The following is a 27,988-nucleotide window of genomic DNA, read 5'->3' on the forward strand; positions in this document are numbered from 1 at the left end:
CTGAGCGCTGATTTTCTTTTATCTTATAAATTGGGAGGAATAGTGCCCCATCATTGGTATTATTGGGAGAAATAGTGCTCCATTGTTGGTTTCAGTGGGAGAAATGGTGCCCCATTGTTGGTGTCAGTGGGAGAAATGGTGCCCCATTGTTGGTGTCAGTGGGAGAAATGGTGCCCCATTGTTGGTGTCAATAGGCAGAATAATGTCTTGTATCAGTGGGAGGATTAGTGCCCCAAAAGCCAGGTAAAGTCAAGCAAATGGCCACATCCAGCCCCAGTTTGGAGACCGCTGCTCCAGAAGATTGTGGCATAGGAGGAGATGCAGGATCTGAGGGTGAGATTGTTGTTGCTGCTGATTTTTCTCTGCCATGTGCGGTCCCACCAAGCTCTTTGGTAGAACTGCATTTGGTTTCAGTTGCACATGGTGCCCCAGTGGCTGGTGTTCTTGCTGCTTCTTATCTTCAGCAGACTGTTGAGACACTAAATAAAGGCTCAGAAACTATCAAGCTCTGCTATTATACCAGAGTTTGCTGTGCCATTGAAATTATTTTAGACAGCTTTTTCCTGTGGTCCTCTTCAAAGTGCCCCTGCTCATTATCAACCATTTTTTCATCAATCAGGTTCCACCGCTGCTGCTCCCTAGCTAATTTTTGCTTTGCTCTCCGTGTCCTCTAAGGGGTCTTCAAACTATTGCCCTCCAGTTGTTCAGGAACTACAATTCCCATCATGCCTAGTCATGGCTGTGAATGTCAGAGTTTTACAATGCCTCGTGGAATGTGTAGTTCCTCAACAGCTGGAGAGCTGAAGTTTGAGGATCCCTTATCTAATTATACCAGCACCAACTAAACTATGGTTGTTTTAAGCCTATCCTGTTATAGTGAAGGGATGGGTGCTCCAGCACCCTCAGATTGTCAAAAGGCTTCATCGGACACTGTTGATAAAACTACAAATTTAACATAAATTCAAAATTTGGAATCCTGAAAAATTAAAGTTGACCTGAATTTGAATCTCATCCTGAATGTAAATATAGATTACAGTAATACTACACTTTACAAACTGGTGTTTTTCTTTTAGGATTTACACAATATTCATGTATTTTAATAAGAAATAATGGTTTCTGTTATTTGTTGAGGTTCCACAGTCTCAATGCAATGAGAAGTGTCTTCCTGGATATCGTAAAGCCCCTAAAGAAGTGATTCACTCTTGCTGCTACAATTGTGTTCCATGTGACAAAGGAGAAATTTCCAACAGAACAGGTTAGAGTTTGTTGTTTGTGGTATCAATGTAAATTAATGTAAACCATCAAAAATCATAATTGTGCTGTAATGTATTAGAATTTAAAATTATATTTTTTATTTGATAACAAATTATTTTAATGATAACTTTTTGAAAAGGTACAATCTACGTCACAACAGTATTTTTTACAGTATATAAATTAAAAATAAATATAGAAACAGTAAAAAGTAAAATTACCTAAAGTGTTAATAAAACCCAGGAGCCTGCAGTCACTATATCTGGTCTCCTACAAATAATCAGCTAAATCCCTTTTCTCATCAGTAGTATATTTAGTATCTGACAAAAGTGAGTACACCCCTCACATTTTTGTTAATATTTTATTATACCTTTTCATGTGACAACACTGAAGAAATGACACTTTGCTACAATGTAAAGTAGTGAGTGTACAGCTTGGATAACAGTGTAAATTTGCTGTCCCCTCAAAATAACTCAACACACAGCCATTAATGTCTAAACAGATGACAACAAAAGTGAGTACACCCCTAAGTGCAAAGTCCAAACTGGGCCTAAAGTGTTAATATTTTGTGTGACCACCATTATTTTCCCTTAACCCTCTTGGGAATGGAGTTCACCAGAGCTTCACAGGTTGCCATTGGAGTCCTCTTCCACTCCTCCATGATGACATCACGGGGTTGGTGGATGTTAGAGAATAGAGACCTTGCGCTCCTTCACCTTCCAGTTGGAGATGCCCCACAGATGCTAAATAGGGTTTAGGTCTGGAGACATGCTTGGCCAATCCATCACCCTTACTCTCAGCTTCTTTAGCAAGGCAGTGGTCATCTTGGAGGTGTGTTTAGGGTCGTTTTCATGTTGGAATACTGCCCTGCGGCCTAGTTTACGAAGGAAGGGGATCATGCTCTGCTTCAGTATGTCACAATACATGTTGGCTTTCATGGTTCCCTCAATGAACTAAACAGGCAAAAAATTTGGGGGAGCATACCCATGTATTTCCAAAGCTGCTGCAGCTATGAACCAAAAGACATGTATATTAAAAAAGAATAGCGCGCAAATGCAAAAGAAATTACTACCAAATCTCAAGAGTCCATAAATAAAAATGGGGGTTTGGTCCCACCATATGGCCATATCGTGCTCAAGCCCACAACTGCGTCAAAGTACCCCATTATCAGTGGGTCCTACACTATCCATGAAAAAGAGATGAATCCAGCCCTTCTAACCCTTGGAGACAACACTCCTTGCTGGGAAAAATGTGCAAATGCACTACAGGGGACTCCTCCTATCAGTGTCCACCATCAAATGGATATAGGAGGAGTCCCCTGTAGTGCATTTGCACATTTTTCCCAGCAAGGAGTGTTGTCTCCAAGGGTTAGAAGGGCTGGATTCATCTCTTTTTCATGGATAGTGTAGGACCCACTGATAATGGGGTACTTTGACGCAGTTGTGGGCTTGAGCACGATATGGCCATATGGTGGGACCAAACCCCCATTTTTATTTATGGACTCTTGAGATTTGGTAGTAATTTCTTTTGCATTTGCGCGCTATTCTTTTTTAATATCCCTCAATGAACTGTAGCTCCCCTGTGCAGGCAGCACTCATGTAGCCCCAGGCCATGACACTCCCACCATCATGCTTGACTTTAGGCAAGACACACTTGTCTTTGTACTCCTCACCTGGTTGCCGCCACACACGTTTGACACCATCTGAGCCAAATAACTTTATCTTGGTCTCATCAGACCACAGGACATGGTTCCAGTAATCCATGTCCTTAGCTGCTTGTCTTCAGTAAACTGTTTGTGGGCTTTTTTTTTTAATAAACGTTATTAACACCAAACAGCGGTACATATGAAAGCATGAAACCAATAAACAACATTTTACAATTTTTGAATAGGCATTAGCAGGGCTACAGGCAATGGTTCTGAACGAGTACAAGCAATATAAGGTCCAGACACTAATGCATACATACTAGAATCCTAGTTGGATGGATCTGTATTAATCACCTGTAAGTTGAACCACATTTGGGGAGGGAATGAACAGGGAACTGAAGGAGGAGAGGGTGTGAAGGGGGGAGGGGAGAAGAACAGGAGCAAATCAGGGGCCTACAGTGACTGACCCCTAGCCAGGGGGCGAATATTTGAATGTCCCATTAGTTAAGTCAGATGTCACATCCCTGGGTAGCGAATCCTGAAAATCCTGCCATTTGTCAGTAAAGCGGTCAGAGGATGACTGACAATTAAAGTCTGTATTAATTTGGTCTTTGGATAGAAGGCTCTGAAGTTCTCGATGGACCTGCGATACGGAGGGGTACACCGGAGATATCCAATTTGCAAGGATAACTCTATGAGCCACAAGTAAACAAGTTAGAATCCAGGTGTGAGGATGAGGTGGCGGGCGGTTAGTCCATATATGAACTTGCTTGTCCCAGTAGCCGAATATGAGCAGGAGGGGGTCTTTCGGGAGCTGAATGAGGGTAATCCCTTTAATGAATGAGATCATTTGGTCCCAGAACATGGATATGAAGGAACAGGACCAAAACCTGTGATGCAGGCTAGGTCTGTCGGATTTGCAGAGTGGACAGACACTGCTGTGTGGGTTGTCCTTGTTAGAGAGGAAAGGGATATAAGCCCTATGTAGGATCTTCAATTGCGTTTCCCTCCAGACCTCATTGGGTGTTAAGCATATAGTTCTGTTATAGCCCACAAAGATCTTTGGCACTATGTCCTCTATCGGGAAGTCCTTAGCCCAGTTGGCTGCTGAGGTGGTGGCATGGTAGGAAGAGGAAAGTCGCTGGAATGGTTTGTAAATAGCGGATGTGCTGTATTTCCCGATAGCCAGTAAGGGGTCCGTTAGCGGGTCCTGAAATCTCTGGAGTAAGTCCTTTTGTAATGTTCCGGTACCTTTGGTACCCTAAATTACACTTTCCACAAGTGTATGCGCCCTACCATTTACTTTTGGAAAGGTGCGCATACACCTTTAAGACTGGAGCTGTCATCACTCAGCGCCGGACTAGATGGCTATTTAAGGCGTCGGTTCTCACTCACATGTGTTCGTTCAAACACCCTTATCTGGATGCTAACCTTGCTTGAAGCTTCCATGCTTGCAAGCTTACTTCGCTGACGGAACCTCGCTGCGCTGATCCCTGTATCCCGCTACTGGATCATCCGCCTCTCCTGAACCACCCTTCGGCTGTATCGCTAATAGTGCTAAGTACCCCACAGAGGAATTCTCTATAAACTTATACTAAGCTTACACTATTTAGCTCTGCATAGTAGAGACTGTTTATCACATCTGCATAAACTAGATTGCTAGCTCTTGAGACTACTGCTACTTTTCTGCACTGGGTTGATCTCTTTTGTATGTCCACCTGCTATTCTATCATCTGCTATCATACAACATTGCTAAACCTTCCTGCATCCATCTGCTACTGTCTCACCTTCAAGTGTCTATCACCTACCACCTCCACTCAACCTTCATCATTTTGTTACCACATGCATAAAGTCACTCTAAGAACCAGCTTGCTAATTGTGTGTATTTACTGGCTGAAATAAGACCTTCCACACATGATGAGTCATTGAGGTTGGGAATGGTGTCTCAGCATATCTCTTACATGACTGCTGACGTGGAACTATTTCTGCAGCTGAAAATCCACACCATATAAAAACGCAGGAGCGTTACACCTTTCGGGTAAACTGGAGAAAGCTGAAGCATTGAAGTAAAGAGAAGGTGTGTGATACCGGCAGGTTAAAGTTTTCCAATATATCCCTGATCGCCAGTGGTTTTCCTGAGTTGAGGTCACAGAGGTCAGAGAAGTTTATAAGGTCCTTTTGGTGCCATATGCCAAACACTTTAGAGTGTAGCCCGAGGACAGAATTTGGATTACCCATTATTGACAGATGCTTAGAGACAGAAAGAGATACATGGTCGTTTACCCTTCCAAAGAAATTTAGAAATGACTTTATTGATTTGCTTGGTATCCTTGTGCTTGATCAATAAGGGAATTGTTTGTAGCGGGTATAAAAGTCGGGCAAAGCTGACCATCTTTACTAAGTGGCATCTTCCCAAGAGCGAAAGAGGCAGATCCATCCAACTGTCTAATTCCTGGTAAAGCTTCTGGAAAAGTGGGGTGTAAATGGAGGAGGGAATTTTGCCTATCTTTATGCCCAGATATGTAATATGATTGGATGCCAGTGTGAAAGGGGAGGAGGATGCCCATGCCAGTCTAGATTGGGAGCCCAAGGGAAGAATTTTGCTTTTGGCATAATTTATCCTAAGACCCGAGCAAAGTTTAAATCTGTCGAAGGTGGACACAATCGTATGCATATCCAATGAGGGGTTTCGGGTAAAAGTTAGTACACATCATCCGCAAAAAGAGATATGCGAAGTTCCCGGGAACCTACCATAATCCCATGTAGAGGGGCCACTTCCAGGAGGTACCTAGAAAGGGGATCCAGAGCTAAATTGAAGAGCAGTGTAGACAGAGGCCAACCCTGTCTCGTACCCTTGAATAAGCGGAATTCATTGGTGAGAGATCCGGCCACCCAGAGCCTGGCCGCAGGAGAAGTATACATGGTCTTGATAATATGTGTGAAAGGCCCCGAGAAGCCAAAAGCTGTAAGAACCATAGAGAGCTAGTCAAAGTTCACATTATCAAAAGCTTTCTCCGCGTCCAGGGTTATGATCGCCAGATCACCCACCGATTGAACCCTAGCTTGGTCTAGAGCTAAAAGGACTTTGTGGAGGTTAGAGGCAGCCGATCTGCCCTTGGTAAAACCGGATTGTGCCGGGTGTATCAAGGAGGGCATAATTTGGGCAAGTCTAGATGCAACGATCTTCGATAGAATCTTTACGCCTAGATTCAGAAGAGAAATTGGCCTGTATGAGCCAGGTTCAAGAGGGTCCTTCCCCTTCTTTGCAAGAACTGCCTGGTTGCCAGTGGGAGGGTAGGAACCTCCGGACCAGATAGCGGTGTAATCTTCCAGCAAGGAAGGGGCAATAAACTCCAGTGTGGATTTGTAAAATTCCACTGTGAGTCCATCCGGACCAGTGGCTTTGTTTGGGGCTAGAAGTTTTATGGTAGCTTGGGCTTCTGAGAGGGAGATTGGAGCATTTAACATTTCTAAGTGGTCAGATGAGTTTGTGGGGAGAGTCGTCTTGTCAAGGAAGAAGCGGGCCTGGGTGATATCAAAGGGATCGGGGGAGTATAAAGAGGAATAGAATTTGTGTATAATGGATTTCACCCCTTGCAGAGTAGAGTTTATCATTCCCGTAGGGTCTCTAAGGGATGCTATATGAGTGGGTTTGTAAGGGGCCCCGCAAACTTACCTGCCTTGTTACCAAATTTGTGTAACGTAGCAGAAAAGTGTGCTCGTTTTACATTTTCAAGTTTTTCCGCCCATGTATCAAAAGTTTTTTTAGCATTAGCCCAGTCCTGTCTATTGGCAGGGGAATCCTGGGACAGGAGCGTAAGTTGGGCATGGCGTAAGCGTTCGCTAGCCTGGAGATAATGTTTGGCAGTGGACTTTTTATATGCCAAGGCATAAGAAATAATTTTCCCTCATAGTAAGGCCTTACCAGCTTCCCAGAAAAGGTTGGGTTCGGACATGTGAGAAACGTTATCTATGGAGTATTCAGACCATGCCCGTGTTAAATAGGATTGAAAGTCTGGGTTGTTATTCAGATATCCAGGGAATCTCCACAGATGGGAATCGCTCTGTTTATCCGTGGGGTCCAGTATCAATGAAATAGGGGCATGATCGGATATGACAATGTCATGGATCTCCGGGTCCTCAATCCTAGGGGTGACCGCATCAGAACAAAAAAAGTAATCTATTCTAGTGAATACATTGTGGGGATGAGAATAAAAGGTGTATGCCCTATCAATGGGACGGTGAATGTGCCAAACATCCATAAGGCCTAGGGAGTCCATGGTTGTAGCTAAAGGCGTCAGGGCAGGGGTATTGTGTTGTTGAGCCTTAGACCCAGTCATAGATTTATCCAATAACAGATCCATGAGAGAGTTAAAGTCACCGCCGATCAGGTGGGGGGTATGTGGAGTTCGGAGAAGGGGTGCGGACAGTTCCCGATAGAAAGATTGGTCGGGGCTATTGGGAGCATAGATATTCATCAGCAACAGTTCTCTATTGTTTAACTGCAGATGAGCAGAAACATATCGGCCATTATCGTCAGAGTTGTGGGACAATATTTCGCAGGATATGGGTTTGTGGATCAAGATTAAGACACCAGCTCTGCGCCCCACCGCCGCTGATCCAAGAACCGCACCCACCCATAGTTTCTTCATACGAAAAAAGTAATTTGCTGGCAGGTGAGATTCCTGGATGAGAGCGATGTCAGCTCCAAGCCGCTTAAGGTGTCTCAGAACCTTCATCCTTTTGATGGGGGACCTCAGGCCCTTAACATTCCAGGAAATAAATTTCATGGAGGGTCAGGAGGACAGGGATGTATTGCCGGTATAATTAAACTGACAAAGGAGGGTAAGGCAGGTGTACGTGGAGCCGGGTGCGGCATGACCGTAGGTGAATTGGCGAGGATGATGGGAGGTGAAGGGGTGGAATCAGTGAGGTGTGAGTGGGGATAACGACCCAAAATAGTATTGACAAGAAACAGTAAAGAAAATATTGGAAATACACAGGAAGCATCGTGTGACTTCTCTTTTTTCTGGATGCTGTACTGTGGGAGGCGGCAATCCCTTGGCATAGACTAGGGCATGCCTGGGTATCTACCTCTGTGAAACACCACGGTATAGTGTAGAGCAGCAGAATGATTGACCCAAGAGGGAGTTTACCTGAGGCTGCCACAGTGACAGCATGTTGCAACTAATAAAAGGCCAGAGCCTGCACAAAACATAGAAATAACAGGACACATAAAGAAAATTTGTTGCCACAACAGTGCGTTAGATGAATCAACCAAAGCGGGTGAGTCTTAGGCTGCTCATGGCGACCCAGAATGTAATTTAAATTTGTAGGGGGTCAGAGCCCAGAATCATCTCCATGGCAACATAGAAAAGGAAGAATATTTAGCTCGCAGTGAGAAGACTTCAACGATGAGGGTTTGAACGAATACTGGTGACCGCTTCTGAGTATTTCTGACGTTTAGGAGAATCCTTGCGGGGACTTCTTTGGACTAGTGGACGAGGGACTGAGGAAGGTTTGGAAGCCAGGGAACCAGAACCAACCACATGAGGAGAGCGCAGGAAAGACTCCGCTTCTGAGGGATCCTGAAAAGACAGTTGTTTGCCGGAAGGTGAACGTAGTCAAAGGGTGGCAGGGTATGCCAGAGTAAATTTGATCTGCGGCTGGTGAAGTTTTAAGCAGACGGTCTGGAAAGCCTTGCGCTTTTTGGCCACTTCGACTGAGTAGTCAGCAAAGATCAGGATTTTCATTCCGTCGAGCTGGAAAGATTTCGACTGTCTGAATCTCTGGAGAATTGCAGATTTTTCGGCGCAGTTGAGATATTTTGCTATAATCGGTCGCGGGGTAGATCGCTCAGACGAATGTATCCCCATACGGTGGGCCAGCTCCACCACACATATGCCTTGCAAGCCTAAGGCCTCTGGAATTTTCTTGGCACACAAGTCAAGGATAGTGGAAGAAGGCATAGATTCCGGTACCCCAATAAAACGAAGGTTGCTTCTGCAAGCCCTCTTTTCAAGGTCCTCCAGATTTTGCAGGATTAATTGGTTGGACTTGTCCTGAGTTTGCTCAAAGTTGTGTGATTGGTATACCTCCTCTTCTATATTGGACACCCTGTATTCTACTTCTTGCAGCCCAAGGGAATGTTCGGTAAGCTGTTTTTTGATGTCCTGCATCCCTGCAGTTATGGCTGTCTGCACCACTGCAGTTATTGTGGGGGATAGGAGCGCAACCACAGCATGAGCTATACGGTCCGATTGTGGGTCCCCAGGGATGGCACTGTGTCAGCCGAAGGAGCAGCAGTGTCCATGACGGATGCGTCCGCATCTCCAGGGGGAAGGCCGAGACCGCGGCCTCGATTTGCGGCGGGTCCGGCCAGGCGCGCGGGACGTTTTTTTTCAAAGAACTTGTCCATGGTCAGTATGATACCAGGCTAGGTAAGTACCTGGAGGCGGATGGATGTTTTGGGTCTCAGGGAGGTGCTCGGAGGGTTTTTACAAGCAGATTTGGAGTCCTGCCGTGGGAGCCGAGGGAAGACGCGGCTACAGCATTCGGCGCCGGAACCGGAAGTCTTTGTGGGCTTTCTTGTGCATCATCTTTAGAAGAGGCTTCCTTCTGGGATGACAGCCATGCAGACCAGTTTGATGCAGTGTGCAGCATATGGTCTGAGCACTGACAGGCTGACCCCCCACCCCTTCAACCTCTGCAGCAATGCTGGCAGCACTCAAACATCTATTTCCCAAAGACAACCTCTGGATATGACGCTGAGCATGTGCACTCAACCTCTTTGGCCGACCATGGTGAGGCCTGTTCTGTCCTGTTAAACCGCTGTATGATCTTGGCCACCCTGCTGCAGCTCAGTTTCAGGGTCATCAGTTGGCAATCTTCTTATAGCCTAGGCCATCTTTGTGTAGATCAACAATTCTTTTTTTCAGATCCTCAGAGAGATCTTTGCCATGAGGTGCCATGTTAAACTTACAGTGACCAGTATGGGAGAGTGCGAGTAATAACACCAAATTGAACACACCTGCTCCCCATTAACACCTGAGACCTTGTAACACTAACCAGTCACATGACACCAGGGAGGAAAAATGGCTAAATGGGTCCAATTTTGTCATTTTCCCTTAGGGGTGTACTCACTTTTGTTGCCAATGGTTTAGACATTAATGGCCGTGTGTTGAGTTATTTTGAGTGGACAGCAAAATTACACTGTTATACAAGCTTTACACTCACTGTGTACTCAATGTGAGCTGTACACTCCCATTGTAGAAAAGTGTTATTTTTACAGTGTTGTCACATGAAAAGATACAATACAATATTTACAAAAATGTGAGGAGTGTACTCACTTTTGTAAGATACTGTAGCAATCTTATGATTTCTATCAGTTCATGATAAAGCATGTAGGAGGAGTTTTCATACTGTACTGAGCTGTTCTATCAGGATCTAGGACCCTCTGTCTGGACAGTGCTGATTGGCAGAGGTGTACCTAGGGTCTCCAGCGCCCTTGGTGGGGAGCTGTATTGGAGCTGTAGCGGCAGGCGGCTGCTCCTGGGCAAACCGACGTAGTACTACGTCACTCGCTCAGGAGACTCGTCACTCGCTCCCACCCCCGCTTGTCAGCCGGGAAGCCAGTGCATGTGACAGGCAGCTCAGATGGCCGCCGGCCACTCGCTATCTCCCACCGCTGACAGAGAAGGACAGACGGCTGATGTAAACACAGCCGTCTGTCCTTCTCCCTGAAGTGATCACAGAGGCTATGTGATCCTGCTATATAGGATCACATGTCTCTGTGATGATCTCACAAGCCCAACCCCCCCCCCCACGCAGTTAGAATCACTCATCTAGGCTTACCATTTAACCCCTTGATCACTAATAGTATTAACCCCTTACCTGCCAATGGCATTATTGCAGTAACAGTGCATATTTATAGCACTGATTACTGTAGTAATGTCACTGGTACCCCCAAAAGTGTCAAAAATGTCAGCTAGGAGTCCGATCTGTCCGCCGCAATGTCGCAGCCCCGCAAAAAATCGCAGATCGCCGCCATTACTAGTAAAAAAAAAACAATAAAAATGACATAAATCTTTCCCGTAGTTAGTAGACGCAATAACTTTTGCGCAAACCAATCAAAATACGCTTATTGTGATTTTTTTTACCAGAAATATGTAGCAGAAAACAAATTGGCCTAAATGTATAAAAAAAAAAATTGTTTTTTTTTTTTTTTTGGGGGGGGGGGGGAGTTGTATAGCAGAATGTGAAAAATATGTTTTTTTTTTTTTTTTTTTTTTTTTTAGAATTGTCGCTTTTTTATGTTTATAGCGCAAAAAATAAAAATCGCACAGGTAATCAAATACCACCAAAAGAAAGTTCTGTTTGTGGGGAAAAAAAAAGGACATCAATTTTATTTGGGTACAGCGTCGCATGACCGCGCAATTGTACATTAAAGTAACGCAGTGCCGAATCGCAAAATAGGGCCTGGTCATTAGGCAGCAATTATCTTCCGGTCCTGGTCCTTAAGTGGTTAAGCATATACAGATTGATTTTACTGTTGTGGGTTTAGTAACACTTTAACCACTTGAGCTACGTAAGGTTTTTATTTTTTGCTATTTAGCGCGGCACCAAAAATAAAAGAAGAAAAATACCGCGCTAGTGCAAAAACTAATAAATCAAAGTGAGCTCCAACTATTTAGTGAGATATGCACCACTGGTATTTTTATTTCTATTATATACATGTAAAAAGACCAAAAATTCTGAAAAAAAACCCATAAAACATATAAAGATAAAACATACAGTATCAATAAAAAAAAAAATACATTTCTTCATCAATTTAAAGTAAAATGTCTTTGGTAAAGAAAATAAAAATCCCAATAAGTGTAAAGTCATTGGTTTGTGTAAAAGTTATAGTGTCTACAAACTATAATATATATACAGTATGCTGGATTTTTTTCTTTACAGTGAGGGGGAAAAAAGTATTTGATCCCCTGCTGATTTTGTACATTTGCTCCCTGACAATGATCAGTCTATAGTTTTAATGGTCGGTTTATTTTAACAGTGAGGGACAGAATAACAACAAAAATATCCATAAAGACGCATTTTAAAAAAGTTCTAAATTAAATCGCATTTTAATGAGTGAAATATGTATTTGATCCCCTATCAATCAGCAGGGTTTCTGGCTCCCAGGTGTCTTCTATGTAGGTAACAAACTGACATTAAGAGCACTCTCTTAAAGGGAGTGCTCCTAATCTCAGCTTGTTACCTGTATAAAAGACACCTGTCCAGAATAGCAATCATTCAATCAGCTTCCAACCTCTCCACCATGGCCAAAACCAAAGAGCTATCCAAGAATGTCAGGGACAAGATTGTAGACCTACACAAGGCTGGAATGGGCTACAAGATCATCGCCAAGCAGCTTGGTGAGAGGGTGACAACAGTTGGTGCTTATATTCGCAAATGGAAGAAACAAAAACTAACTGTCAATCTCTCTCGGTCTGGGGCTCCATGGAAGATCTCACCTCGTGGAGTTTCAATGATCATGAGAATGGTGTGGAATCAGCCCAGAGCTACACAGGAGAATCTTGTCAATGATTTCAAAGCAGTTGGGACCATAGTCACCAAGAAAACAACTGGTAACACACTACGCCGTGAAGGTCCCCCTGCTCAGGAAAGCACATGTACCGGCCCGTCTGAAGTTTGCTAATGAACATCTGAATGATTCAGAGGAATGGTGTCGTGGTCAAATGAGACCAAATTTGAGTTCTTTGGCATCAACTCAACTCACCGTGTTTGGAGAAGGAGGAATGCCGCCTATGACCCCAAGAACACCACCCCCACCATCAAACATGGAGATTAAAACATTATGCTTTGGGGGTGTTTTTTTTACTAAGGGGACAGGACAATTTTACAAATGATGGATGGGGCTGTACTTGGGTGAGAGCCTCCTTCCCTCAGCCAGGGCATTAAAAAATGGGTGGTGGGTGGGTATTCCAGCATGACAATGACCCAAGGCACCAAAAGAAGTGGCTCAAGAAGAAGCACATTGAGGTCCTGGAGTGGCCTAGCCAGACCTTAATTCCATAGCAAATATGTGGAGGGAGCTGGAGGTTCAAGTTACCAAATGTCAGCCCTGAAACCTCAATGAATTAGGGAGGATATGCAAAGAGTAGTGGGACAAAATCCCTCCTGAGATGTGTGCAAACCTGGTGGCCAACTACAAGAAATGTCTGACCTCTGTGATTGCCAACAAGGGTTTTGCCAGCAAGTACTAAGATATGTTTTGCGAAGGGGTCAAATACTTATTTCACTCATTAAAATGCAAATCAATTTATGATTTTTTGGGAATGTGTTTTTCTGGATATTTTTGTTGTTTTTCTGTCTCTCACTGTTAAAATAAACCCACCATTAAAATTATAGACTGATTGTTTATTTTTCAGTGGGCAAACGTACAAAATCAGCAGGGGATCAAATACTTTTTTCCCTCACTGTATACCTAACTAATTAAATAATTATACTTGTAATGTTGGTGATCAGAGACTTATAGTGGGACTGTGATAGTGTGGTGGGAAATCTGACGCTACCGGATGCTTGGTGGGAGCTAGGTAACTGACACTCACATCACCAGTTACACTACAGTGATCAGTGCTAATACTATACACTGGCACTGTACTAATGACACTTGCTGGGAAGGGGTTAACATCTCAGGGTAATAAAAGGGATAAGTGTGCACCTAACAAGTGTTAATGTGTGTAAAATGTGCTGCAAATCTTTTTGCAGGGAGAGGAAACAAAGATTGTCTCACCTGTACAGGGCCCTGTGTTGTTTGTCAACACAGGGCTCTGGGCTGTGATTGGACTTAGTTGATCAGCAGGTCTCAGCCCTGAATCATTGGCTGGGACCTGCTGATGAAATCCTGCTGGGTCCAGTCACAGCTGGAGTCAGTAGGGGGGGTTTTGGGGGGACGCGCATGCTCTTAACCCTGAATAAAGCAGTGACATACAGGTACTTTGCTGTGCCTGTAGGAGCTGTCCATCCACAGTACCATGCCGGCGGGTGGTCCTAATGGAGTTAAGATTATCCTGTTTAAATAAAGCGTAGTGCAATATTTTTCATAAATGATGAAAAAACTTAAGTTTTTCTTTTTGTACATTTAAGGTTCTATTTATAAATGTTTTTACAAAAGAATCACACAACTTTCAACCAAGTTTCACAAAAAGCTTTAATGAACCAGATTAGAAAATGTGCCCAAAGTTTAGGCTAGGTTCACGTATATTCAGGTGCAGAAGTGCGTGTAAACCGCACACATTCCCGCACCGGCATGTAGTAACCTTCACTCTGATACTGTTAGCATCTTCATGAGCGCCATTTCCCGGAAAGCATTCCACCATCAGAAGCAGGCCGAAGACACCAAAAAAGTTACGTATGCAGCAAAGGAGGAGTTAGAAGAGATACCAGCTATCATTGTCCTCAGTGTCCCTCCCAACACGATCTATGCATTGGAGAATGCTTCTGACATTTTTACACATTCCTAAGAAATTAGCCCATATTTTTTACAGCCCACCATTTCCCCATTCCCAACATCTGTGCTGACCATTTTTCTGCTGCCTCAACTAACCATGCCACTGCCTTCCACGTGAACTGACCCTAGCCTGTTTATCGACCAGGCATCTGCCTGCCATCTACATTGTTGATCCACCACGTTTATGCCTTCCACGTAAACTGACTCTGGCCTGTTTTTTGACCATGCCTCTGCTTGCCGTCTACACTGTTGATCCACCACGTTTCTGCCTTACACGTGAACTGACCCTAGCCTGTTTATTGACTATGCTTCTGCCTGCCGTCTAAATGGTTTATCCACCACGTTTCTGCCTTCCCGGTGAGGTGACCTCAGCCTGTTACTTGACAATGTTTTTGCCTGCCGCTTGGACTGATCTTCTGCTCTGCTACTGCAGTACACAAGGGTCTAACATATGTGAGGGGCTCCAGAATTGTTTTTCCCGATGGAGAAAATTATTTTTTGGCTTTCTTTGGATATTGTAATTTCTGCATTAAGGTCTGGAGATTAGAGGCTTCAAGGAGATTATAGTGGGAGATGCCTCTATCCTGTGCATAGGCCTTACCTGATGCCCTAAGCCTGATATTATTGCCTGCTGCTGATTTACTGCAATCATGCCCCTGCCTGCTGCAGGAACTGATCACCCACCTCTGCCTGCTACCTGTACTATGGACCATGTTTCTGCCTACTACCAGGACCAATATTTTGGCTGTGCTGACCATGTCCCTGCCAAGACAATTCCTTTGGCTGTTGCTGATCACATCTCTGCCTACTGCCTGGACTAATGCTTTGGCTGTGCTGACAATATCTCTGCCTGCTGCCTATTCTGACTATTGATAATATTCTTGCTTGCTGCCTGGACAAGTGCTTTCATTTTCACTGACTACGTCTCGGCCTGCTGCCAGGACCAATGCTCTCCTCTGTGGACAACTGCACTATTAAAACCACAGATAATATTTTGTTTACCTTTTGCTCAGCAGAATATAATTTGGGGTGTAATTCTTGGTATGTACAGTATATGCTATGTGTTAGAAATATAAAGGGCCTTCAAAAATGATAGGTTGTCAGGAAATTAGATGTGTAATTTATGTCCCTAGAACACCTGATGAGGCTCCTTGCATGTTGGGCCTCTGTATGTGGCCAGGCTGTGAAAAAATCTCACACATGTGGTATCACCATACTCAGGAGAAGTAGCAGAATGTATTTTTGGATGTAATTTTTGGTATGTACATGTTATGTTTTGGAAATATCTCATTTTCTTTCTACATATTCCAAATACTTATGGAACAAAATTAAATGTTCAAAAGACTCATTATGCCTCACAGAATATACGTTGGGGTGTTTGCTTTCCAAAATGGAGTCATTTTTGAGGACGTTCCCGTTGTCCTGGTGCTCCAGGGCCTTCAAAATTGTGATAGTTTGTCAGAAAATTAGATGTGTAATATACAGTATGCTCCTAGAATGCCTGGCGGTGCTACTTGGATGTTGGGCCTCTGTATATGGCCAGGCTGCAAAAAATCTCACACATGTGATACTTTTACCATACTCAGGAGGAGTAGCAGAATGCATTTTGGGGTGTAATTTTTGGTTTGTACATGTTATGTTTTATAAATATCTTATAAATGGACAAGTTTGCGTAAAAAAAAAAAATGCATTTTCATCTTTTTTTCTACATTTTGCAAAAACTTATGTAAAAAAATGACATGTTCAAAAGACTCAATGTGCCTCATAGAAAACTTTTCTTTAAAAAAAAGGGTAATTTTGTGAGCATTTCCAATGTCCTGGTGCTCCAAGGCTTTCAGAAGTATAGTCAAGAAATGAGATGTGTAATTTATGTCCTACAACACCTGACGGTGTTCCCTGAATGTTGGGCCTCTCTAAGTGGCTAGACTGTGAAAAAGTCCCACACATGTGGAATCGCCATACTCAGAAGGAGTAGCAGAATGTGTTTTGGGGTGTAGTTGCAAGTATGCATATGCCATGTGATGGAAATAACCTTTTAATATGTCAATTTTGTGAAAACAATTCTTTATTTTGCAAGAAAATCAAGAAATGAGATCAGTACATCAGATGTGATCAGGTTTGATCAATTTTCAGTGATTGGCACCATAACTTGTAGACTCTATAACTTTCACAAAAACCAAATAATATACACAGATTTATTTTTTTTTTTAACTAAAGATATGTAGCAGTGTAAATTTGGTCCAAACATATGAATTACTATTTTGCAAAATGTAGAAGAGAAACAAAGAAAAATTTATTTTTTCACAAAATGGTCATTATTTTTAGATTTATAGCACAAAAAAAACAGTGATTAAATACCACCAAAAGAAAGCTCTTTTTGTGTGAAAAAGGGACACAGATTGTAAATGGGTACAGTATTGCATGACTGAGTAATTGTCATTCAAAATGTGAGAGTAGTAAAATGCACAAAATTGGTCTGGATAGGAAGGGGGTATAAGTGCCCACCCAGTAGGCAAGTGGTTAAAGTTCACATGAATTGCACAGTCTTCTTGGACCCCAATGTATTATTACAAAAAAATAACATTAATTTTTAAAAATTACAAATTGAGAAGTATAGAAAAACTCTCAATTTAGCTAATTTCTGGTATTGTTACCCAGAGATCCAGGTATCTATTACCTACTTGCAGAATACACAGCAGTTAGGCAATACAGCCTGGTCTAGAGCCCACCCCATTCTGTGATTGGGCAATAAAGAAGCAATAGCAACTAACAGTGCTAATAGTAATGACTGACTATATGTAAATTTCTTTGAATGGATCCATAACCGGATTACACAAACTTATTATCACATAATTCAATTATATCAAACTTCTGTTATACTGACCAAATAGAAATGTGCTCAGAAGTTTGAAACATACAGTAGGGTCTATTTAACAATGTTTTTACTCAAAAATCACTCAACTTTCACCTAAGATTTCACCCATTTTCTAATAGAAGTTTGCTCACATTCTGCATATTTGTTCCAGTCAGAGACCCATAAAGCACCAAAATCATTGGACCAGAATGACATCCCATCTACAGCCAAAGTATTTCTCCAATGATAAGTTTTCTTTTTTAATAAAAAAAGGCTTCCGTGTAAAAATGTATCTTTTTTTTTAATTTTCAGACAGTGAAATTTGCCATAAATGTCCCGATGAAGAGTGGCCGGACAAGAAAAAAATGACATGTATTCCCAAGACACATGAGTTTCTGTCATATGAAAATGATGAGCTGGTTTTAGTTTTATCGTCAGTAGCTGTATTCCTTTGTGTCATAACTTTAGCTGTATTTCATTTGTTATTGGGATACACCCATTGTGAAAGCCAATAACCGGACTGTGAGCTTCATCCTCCTGATCTCCATCTTGCTGAGCTTCCTCTGTGTCTTCTTGTTCCTCGGACGTCCTGTGGATATAACCTGCATGCTGAGACAAAGTTTATTTGGAATCTTCTTCTCAATCGCTGTCTCTTCTGTTCTGGCCAAGACTATCATGGTCTACATTGCCTTTAAAGCCTCCAAACCCGGCAGTGTATGGACAAAGTGGGTGGGAGTTAAAGCAGCTAATGTTGTAGTTCTGACCTGTTCCTCTGTCCAAGTTTTGATCTGTGTTATTTGGTTGTCATTGTCCCCTCCCTACCAAGAGTATGACATGCACTCCTATCCTGGGAAGATCCTCATTCAGTGTAATGAAGGGTCAGTTATTGGGTTCTACTCTATGTTGGGTTATTTGGGGTTTCTGGCAGCTGTGAGTTTTGTTCTGGCTTTCATGGTGAGGACATTACCGGACAGTTTTAATGAGGCCAAGTACATCACCTTCAGCATGCTGGTGTTCTGCAGTGTCTGGATTGCCATGATCCCGGCCTATCTGAGCACCAGAGGGAAATACATGGTGGCTGTTGAGATATTCGCCATATTGACCTCCAGTGCTGGAATATTGGGTTTTATATTTTTTCCAAAGTGTATGTTTTGATGGTTAAACCCTATCTCAACTCCAGACATCATGTTCTGCAGACAAGCAGTTAACATAAAATATATGTTAACAATATTTAGTAAAATACAGTAAAGTTTGATTGTTGGGTAAAACATGTAATTTGTCTTTAATGTGACAGAAATAACCATTTATAGAGAGCTGAGTGCTCCTCACATCATTAAAATCACAATAATAAAATATCAATCGGGCCAATTAAGTGATAAAGGGCATAGAAATAGATGTTAAGGAAAATAAGGTGTCTGTATTTGCAGATGATATTATGCTCTATGTATCTAACCCAAGACAAACGCTGCCTACTATCCTAATGGAGCAAAAAAAAAAATAAGGCAAGATTTCAAATTTAAAGGATAATGTAGAAACGTCTGAAATATTTACCATCCCCATTTCCCAGGGGGAGTTTAGGGATCTTAGACCTATGTACTCATTTGAACGGAAACACAGAGGCTTGAAATAGTTGGGTATAAAATTCTCTACCCAATAATTCCAAAAAATCTTTCAATCAATCCTCTTTAAACATCTACAGATGGGTAGAAATATGGGTGTCTTATCCTCTAAAACCGCTGAATATATTTTTGTGGACAAACCTATGGTGCGGGTCTTCCATCATCTCCCCAAGATTCATAAGGTAGAATGTCCTTTGCAGGGACGACCTATTGTAGCTGGAATTGTCTCCTTATCTGAGTGTTTGGGAGAATGGGTATATCAGCACCTTTGGTCCAAAGACTGCCTGGTTACATTAGGGACACCAGCAAAGTTCTATCCCATATTACATCGGTTAAATGGGTGTCAAACTATGTATGGGCCACTTTGGATGTTAGGGCGCTCTATTCTTTATTCTCCACAGCGCTGGACTGCAGGCAATTCAGTGTCACCTTCGGCATTACAGCTCTTATTCTCTAGAATTACATGAGTTTATTCTATTGAGTGTTGAGTTCTTATTAACTCGTAATTATTATTTTTTTGATGGTGTATACTATATCCATTGTTGTGGGGCATTGATGGGTGCCAGATTTTCACCATCAATGATGAACCCTTACATGGACAGGTGGGAGGAATGTTTTTTGTTCTCCCCCAGCAATTGTTTTGCTAGACAGAATGTTTGGTATGGTCGCTACATTGACGACCTCCTGATGGTGTGGGATGGTGACACTGTAGAATTGCATGAATTCTGTGAGTATCTTAAAGACAACCAGCTAAATCTATATTTTCAATTGAACACAACAATTCTAGTATTAACTTTCTTGACCTCACACTGCAGAGCGATTCTACCACAGGCAGCGTTTCAACATGTACTTACAGAAAATCATGCTCTGGCAATACAACATTGTGTGCAGTTAGTTGTCATCCATCCCACACCATCAATGCCATCTCTTATGGGGAATTTATTTGAGCTAGATGTAATTGTTCAACAGATGAAGCCTTTAAACAGGAATGTAGGGTTATTCATCATTGCCTACAAAAGAGAGGGTGTAGCATTTCCAATATACATTAAGGACTAGAAAGAGCTCTGATGAAGAATAGAGAGGAATTGCTAGTAGACACGTTCAGGAATAGAAAAGGCAACCTCATACTATCAGAAACAATGTTACCTTTGTAACTACATTTTCCTCAAGAATATTATCGAATAACTAAAATAAAAAAAAAGGAATTTGCCTATATTATACACAGACAAAGGTTTAAATGGGATATCGCAAGCAGGCTGGTGCTTTTCCAGTCAAAGAGCACCCACATTAGGAAATGCTTTAACACCTAATATTTTCTCATCCAAGTAATGCCAGCCCACCTGGTTGGCATACCCTGGGAACTATCCTTGTAATATTAAGACTTGTAGGTACTGTCATTTGAGTGTGCCAGGCAAAAACTTTTATAGCCATGGCTACGAGTGAGGAGTTTACCATACAACAATATGTAAACTGTGGCACAAATTTTGTAGTTTATCTGATTAATTGTATATCATGCAATCTACAGCATGTGGGCTTCACCACCTGTCCCTTTAGAGCCCGAATAGGGGAACACTACTGTGACACAAGTTATTTAAATGTTAAAAATACTTCCATAGCAACACGCCACTTTAGGGAACGCCATCAGGGTGATCTTTCCTCATTTCATTTTAGAAGAATAGAACAGCTGTCTCACTCACCTAGAGGAGGTGCTAGGGAGAGAAGGTTACTGGGAAGAGAGGCATGGTGGGCTTTTAAGACTCAATTCTAGATTGCCTCAGGGGTTGAACCTGAGATGGGAATCTAGATCTGCACCTACAATACATTGTCTCTCTCCAGCATCTCTCCTGGTCTCTTTATAACTTTTTTAATCACTCTCACTAACTTTTCATTGTTTATTTTTTCTCTATATATACTATTATTGTGTAGTTTATGAACATTAGTGGCACAGACATGGGACTCCCTAGTATATACTATATTTGATTTTGTGATATGTAGGGCCTCTATATATTTCAAAGTTTTGTGTCTAAATGTAGTTATGATTAAGGCATTATAGGCTGAAACCCATCAACTGATCTTATCAGCAGTTGTGTACTGTGGTTTTTGAATAAAGGTGACGATTTTTTAAGAGCTACTACTGGTGTGTGGATCATCTTTTTATGTATAAAATTGTCTCCCTTAGTAAAGGATGTGTATAATTATATACCTCTTTTGAACAGAATTAAACAGGATTTGAATGGTTACCCTACCAGCAGGCTATCTTGGATGGGCGATGGGGTTTAACATAATTAAATAATGGTGACTCTCCCTATGGCTCTCTATGTATTCCGGACTCTTTTGATAAATTATTATTAACCACTTCCAGGCCGCCTACCGCAGTTTTACGTCGGTATTTTGACTCTAAATACTGGTGTTATGGCAGCAGATAGATTCCATAACCCCAGTATTTTCTTACTCAGCCGGCGGTCCTCTTTCACATAAAAGTGGTTCCAGTGGCAGATTTTCTGCAAGTTCACTTTTATGGGCGGCGGGAGGGGGGGCACCCCGGTCAATTTTTATCTTGTAAACAACAAGAGTCAGAAAAGGACTGGCCCTTAAGTGTTTAAATTATTAAAAGTAAAAAAAAAACTTTTTGCACTTTTCCTGTGTACAAACCACCTATTACTCAACTCTATATACTATAGGAAGCAGCTAGCACCACTATGCATCCAACTATCTGTACAAAATGCAATAAATATATATAGTCACAATGAAGTTCATTAAAATTATAGTGCATAAATAAATAGTGTAAAAATCATCTATATATAATACATTTATATGAGTCCATCTTTTCTTTTTTCTTTTTTTTTGTACAATAAAACTTTTATTGAATTTAAGAAAATAACATATAGTATGGATAAATTCACATAAACAGCATAAATAACACATTTCCGATAGCAGTAGGCATATCACAAAAGATAAAGGTAAAGCTTCTTGAGATATAATCAAGAGAAGGGAGGGAAAGAGAACTGTAGGGAATGGTGATGGGAGAGTTGATGGCATACTATACAGTTTATGCAAGACTATGGGTGTAAAAGTGTATTTACGCTTCATAAAAGGTATGGAGATTTCTGCAGTTAAGCGCTTTTATTTATCTAAGGAAAGAGGAGTAGAAGTACTGTTGACTAGAGTCTGCCCCACTCAGCCCTGGTGTGGGAGGGGAGACCCAACGTCAACATCTGTGGGTGCTAAGAACAAAAAGGTAAGTAATATTCAGATTTGTAAGGACTGATCCCTGGAGTTAGTTAGGTGATATCATCCTTAGTCCTGGACATGTATTGATCTGTAGTTCAGAAATGTATCCAGCATGCCCAAGTCTGGTAAAATTTTGTGGGGGTATCTCTAGCTATATGTATAAGTTCCTCCATGTCCGCTATTTTGTTTATCTTGTGGAACCATTCGGATATGGAGGGAGCATGGTGGGAGCCCCAGTGAATAGGAATACACAGTTTGACTTCATTGATCATGTGTAAGGGAAGGGTTTTGCGGTATTCAGAAATTAAAGTAGGAGAAATATGTAGCAGGAATTGTGCTGGGGTGTACTCCAATGAGAGAGTAGAGACTTGTGATGTAATTTGGTGGACTTGAGACCAAAAAGTTTGGATGCGTGGGCAGGACCACAGGATGTACAGAAGCAACCCTGATTCCTGGGAACATCTCCAGCATTGGTCAGGTATGTCAGGGTTAAATTTGTGAAGCAACGTAGGTGTTGTGTACCATCGGGTCAAGGTTTTATAACTATTTTCCTGTATCGCCACGTTAATGGACCCTTTGTGGGCTATGGTGAAAATACGCTCCCAGTCCTTTTCTGACAAGTCCATCTGTAGGTCGTTGTCCTATATGTGGCATGCCTTCCCCATTTCCCGGGAGGTGTTTGTGAAGAACACGTTGTGTAACATGGATATTACATGTCTTTGGGGAGTGAGTTGGGAGCACAGTGTTTCAAATGGTGTGAGTTGACAGGAAAGTGATCCAGAGATGTCAGTAACTTTAGGAAGTGTCTTGTTTGCAGGTAGATCCAAAACGGGAAAGATTTATCTTGCGTGAGGAGATGGAGTTCAGGTCTCTGGGTATCCCATCTGAGAAGAAATGTTTCACTAGGATTTTGTTATATGGCCAATTGTGCTGGATGTGAGGTATTGCTATTCCTGGGAGGAAAGCTGGATTATTTGTGATGGGCATTAGGGGCCCTGGATTATTAAAGAGATCAAGTTTCGAGCAGACTGACTTGAAAGCGCTGAGTGTATGGCCATTTAAAGGATGAGCCGTAGGTAATGGTGGTAAGTGAGCATAAAGGAGCCATGGCGTGGCAGCAAGTTTAAGAGAGCTAAATGTGCCTTGAGTGTAGCGTGGACTGACCAGTCTACGATTCTGGTCAAGTGACATGCCCAATAGTAGTTTCGCAGGCCGGGTATGCCAATGCTACCTTTTTGTTTGGGCCTTGTCAGCTGATCAAAACTAATCCTTGGTCTTTTCCTATTCCATATAATTTGTATGCACATAGACCGAAAGGTCGTAAAGAATGTCAGGGGAATTGCTATGGGGACCGCCTGAAGGATGTATAAAATTCTTGAAAGGACATTCTTTTTTTTTTTTGGAAAGGACATTTATTTTAACTAGAGCTGCTCGACTGAACCAACAGAAAAAGGAGCAGTTCCATTTACTCAGGTCTGCAGAAATGGAGCATAATATGGTTAAATGATTTTCCTTAAAAAAGGTCACACAGCTTTGTAGGAAGGAAAATACCTAAATATTTGAGTGCAGTGGTTTTCCACTTGAACGGGAAGTTATTTTTACATTGAAAAACTGTTGCAACTGGGAGAGAGACATTTAAAGCCTTTGATTTTGAGAAATTTATTTTGAGGTTTGAGATCCGTTGGAACTCCTTAAGTAGATTGGGAATGGACATGTGAGGGTCCTGCAGGAAAAGAAGAATATCATCTTCAAAAGCAGCAATTTTGTAGGTACGGTCCTTAACCTTCAGGCTCCTAACATCTGAGTTGGATCTGAGACATCGCAGAAGGGGTTCCAAAGTAAGGATAAAGAGAATTGGTGAGAGGGGACAGCCCTGTCTTGTACCATTGTGGATGGTGAAGGCGTTCGACAGGTGGCCATTTACTCGGACTCTGGCTGTGGGGGAGGTATATAATGACATGATAAATGTCAACATCCTATTTCCGAGTCCCAAATGCTGGAGCACTGCTGTCAAATAGTCCCATGCCAGCCTGTTGAATGCCTTCTCTGCGTTCAATGACAAGAAGAAACCAGGAGTGCAGGATGTGGTGAGTCAATGATGTAGGTTAATCGCCTTTATGGTGTTGTCCCTCGCCTCCCTCCCAGGGACAAAGCCGACTTGATCGTTCGTAAATAGGGATGTTAGAAGTGGTTGAATGCGGTTTGCCAGGATCTTGGCAAATAGTTTTACATCCATGTTTAGTAGGTAGTAGTAGTTGACAACTAATGTCGCATCTTTCCCTGCTTTGGGTATAACTGCTATATGTACCTCCAGTAGCCTGTGGGAGTGGGGTGATGTGGAAGACAGAGAGTTGAAAGCTTTGAGGAAGGGTCCGCTAAGTTGATCTAGAAATGTTTTAAAATATACTGCAGTGAACCTGTCTGGGCCTGGACTTTTACCAATTTTCAATTGTTTAATGGCTTATTTGAGTTCTGTCTCTGAAATGGGGCTTTCTATCAGTTTTGCGTTGTCTGTGGAGATTGGGGTAGGGCTGTGTTTCTCGAGGAATTTTTGTATCAGTGTCGACTTGTGAGAAGTTCCCTAAGTGTTGTCGTTGTTCCTGTGTAAATTGTATAGGTCAGAATAATATTGTTCAAATTAGGCCACTTTGTCCGGTGTTTTTATGCTGGGTCTGCCTTGAGGGTCTTTGATGCAATGAATAGTGGAGTTGGATTTTTTTATTTGTACACTTCTGGCTAGCAGTTTGCCGCATTTATTTCCGTGTTCATAGAACAGTTTTTGTGTTAGCATGGCTTTGTGCCTATGTTTGCCAGTTAAAAGTTCATGTAGGGCCAGCCTGACCTGGATTAGTTCTTGATAGGTGTGTTGGGCTCTAGTTTGTTTGTGAAGCGTTTCAAGAGAACTTATTTTAGTCAATAGGTCTGTCATTTCTGTGTGTTGTGTTTTATTTTTGGTTGCTTTCAACGCTAGGAGGATGGCTCTAATTGTGCATTTGTGGGCCTCTCATTGGGAGATCGCAGAGGTGTCAGGAGTGTTATTGTCACTGAAAAAGTTTTGAATATTAAGGCGAATCTGGGAAACATCATGTTCCGAAGTCAGTAAAGAAGGGTCCAAATGCCAAATTTTGGTAAAAGGGGTCTTCTCAGGTAAGGTCAGTGTTTGATTGGTTGGTGATCTGACAGGAGCATTAATTCTATAGATGCGTCAGTTATATATGGGAGGTCCTTTTGGGAGAGGGACAGGTAATCCATCCTGGAGTATCTGTTGTGCGGTGGGGAGTAGAAAAAATAGTCTTTCTCATTTGGGTTTTGAAATCTCCAGGAATCGTGGAGTGATCGTTGTTGCAGGGATTTTTTGATTTTTGAAAAGAACTTGGTATGGTATGGATGACGTACCTGTAGAGGTATCTAAAAGTGGGTTTAGGGCAATGTTAAAGTAGCCTCCCAGGATAGTAATCCCCATTTCAAAGCTAACTAGTAGTGATGAGCCGAGCACCCCCCCCCGGTTCGGTTCACACCAGAACACCGCAAACAGAGGATAAGTTCGTTCGAACAAACAAACCCCATTGAAGTCTATGGGACTCGAACCTTGAAAATCAAATTGCCTCATTTTGAAGGCTTAAATGCAAGTTATTTCCCCAAAAAAGTTTATGGGGGTCCGGGTCTTGTCCTGGGGAATATGTAGCAATGGAAAAAAAGTTTTTAAAAATGATCGTTTTTAAAGGAGCACTGATTTACTGATTTTAATGAGGCTTAAAGTGAAGCTATAAAAATGAAAAAATCCTTCAAATATTGTGCCTGGGAGGTACCCTGAATGTGCCTGTAAAGTAGTGCATCTCTATGATGTATGTAGCCTGCTGCAGCAATACTGACATTTCAAAAGCAAAAAATGTCATATATAACATACATACAATTTTCAAATCGCATGTACTTGTCATACAGGTGCAGAAAAAATGTGCCTTGTTTGTTGGTGGTGCCTGAACACCGTAACCCCTCGCAGATACTCTTGCTGGGCGCAGGAATGGGACCTGCTGGTAAAAATTCCATACAAATTTGAAATTGCATATGCTATACAGGTGCCAAAAATTGGGCCTTTGCTGTTGGTGGTGCCTGAACACTGTAACCAAGCCCTTGCAGATATTCTTGCTGGGTGCAGGAATGGGACATGCTTGTAAGAATTCCATACATATTAAAAATTGCATGTGCTATACAAGTGTCAAAAACTGGGCCTTTGCCGTAGGGAGTGCCTGAACACCGTAACCAAGCCCTCGCAGTTACTCTTGCTGGGTGCAGGAATGGGACCTGCTGGTAAGAATTCCATAAAAATTTGAAATTGCATGTGCTATACAGGTGCCAAAAATTGGGCCTTTGCCGTTGGTGGTGCCTGGACACCATAACCAAGCCCTTGCAGTTACTCTTGTCATACAGGTGCCAAAAATTGGGCCTTTTCTGTTGGTGGTGCCTGAGCACCGTAACCAAGGCCTTGCAGTTACTATTGCTGGGCGCAGGAATGGGACCTGCTGGTAAGAATTCCATACAAATTTGAAATTACATGTACTACAGGTGCCAAAAATTGGGCCTTTGGTGTTGGTGGTGCCTGAACACCGTAAACCCTCACAGTTAGCAGGGGACAGGGCCTGCTGTTAAAAATTACATACAAGATTTCAATTGTAACCTGTCATACAAGTGCAGAAAAATTAAGCCTTGGGGATTGGTAGTGACCTAAACCAAAAACATTGTTGGAAGCTAGCAGAATAAAAGTAGAGGAATAGGATAGGCAGCATATGCAGTCTTCAAGGGATGGCAGACCCCTAGCAAATTCAATGAGTTACATCAGCATCAGGGGCCTGATAGCTCTTGTTGATCCAGGACTGGTTAATTGTGATAAAAGTCAGCTGGTCTACAGAGTCTGTGGACAGACGCACTTTTTTGTCCGTCACAAAACCTCCAGCAGCACTGAACATCCGTTCGTAAAGCACGCTGAAAGCAGTACAGGCCAGTAGCTCCATTGCATATTGAGCAAGTTCTGGCCAGTGGTCCATCCTCAAGACCCAGTAAGCCAGTGAATGCGCAGCTGGAAAGGTCTCCAAGTCTGCTGTTGTGCCTAGATAATCATGCACCATATGATGGAGACGCTGCCAATGTTTGCTTAAAACGAACAGCCTTGGGTGCTGCTGAGGACAAAAGAACTGTTTAAAGGCATCGGTCAGCCGGCCGCCTTCTCCACCGCTCCTCCTTTGGCTGAACGATGCCTCCTGAACACGTCCACAGAATGTTGACCTCCCACCGTCTGGAAAGGCGGTACACAAATGTTTTTTTCAAGGCCTCCTCAAGATGTTTCATCCTCTGCTCCCTCTGTGAAGGCAGGATGAGCTCTGCAACTTTACCCTTGTAACGTGGATCAAGAAGGGTTGCCAACCAGTAATTATCCCTCTCCTTGATAGCACGAATTTTCAAGTCCCTTCGCAGTCTTTGCAGAATCAGGGAGCCCATGCAACATAAGTTCGGGGGGCATGAGCTTCTGAGTCCTCTGGGTCACTAAGGATGACATTGTCAGCAGGAGCAACCTCTCCCCAACCACGTACAACTCCTGGGGTTTCTGAGGAATCAAAACCATCCCTTGAAGACTGCTGTATGCTATCCTCTTGCTCTACATCCATGCTGCTGAAATCCTCCTCCTCCTCTTCTTTGTGTGTGTTTTGTGACCCTGCAGGAATGATATCTGCATAAAGGGGGCCAAGTGAGGAAAGGAAGTCCTCCTCTTCCTGCCCCTGTTCTGCCTCAAGTGCCCTGTCCATGGTTTCACGCAGCATGTGCTCCAGCAGGTAGACTAGTGTCACTAGGATAGTGTCACTGATGCATGCATCTTCCCA

The 27,988-nt window shown here is 42.5% G+C and overlaps 1 pseudogene across 1 annotated transcript; it reads left to right on the top strand.

Annotated features, from left to right (window-relative positions):
- Positions 1-257: 257 nt before the first annotated feature.
- LOC309569116 (vomeronasal type-2 receptor 26-like) lies at positions 258-18,420 on the top strand (annotated as a pseudogene). The gene is made up of 3 exons: positions 258-524; positions 1,132-1,255; positions 17,578-18,420. The product of its transcript is annotated as a vomeronasal type-2 receptor 26-like (transcript).
- The last annotated feature ends 9,568 nt before the right edge of the window (positions 18,421-27,988 follow it).

Source organism: Pelophylax lessonae, assembly GCF_965119305.1.
Source record: "Pelophylax lessonae genome assembly, chromosome: 1".
NCBI lineage: Eukaryota > Metazoa > Chordata > Amphibia > Anura > Ranidae > Pelophylax > Pelophylax lessonae.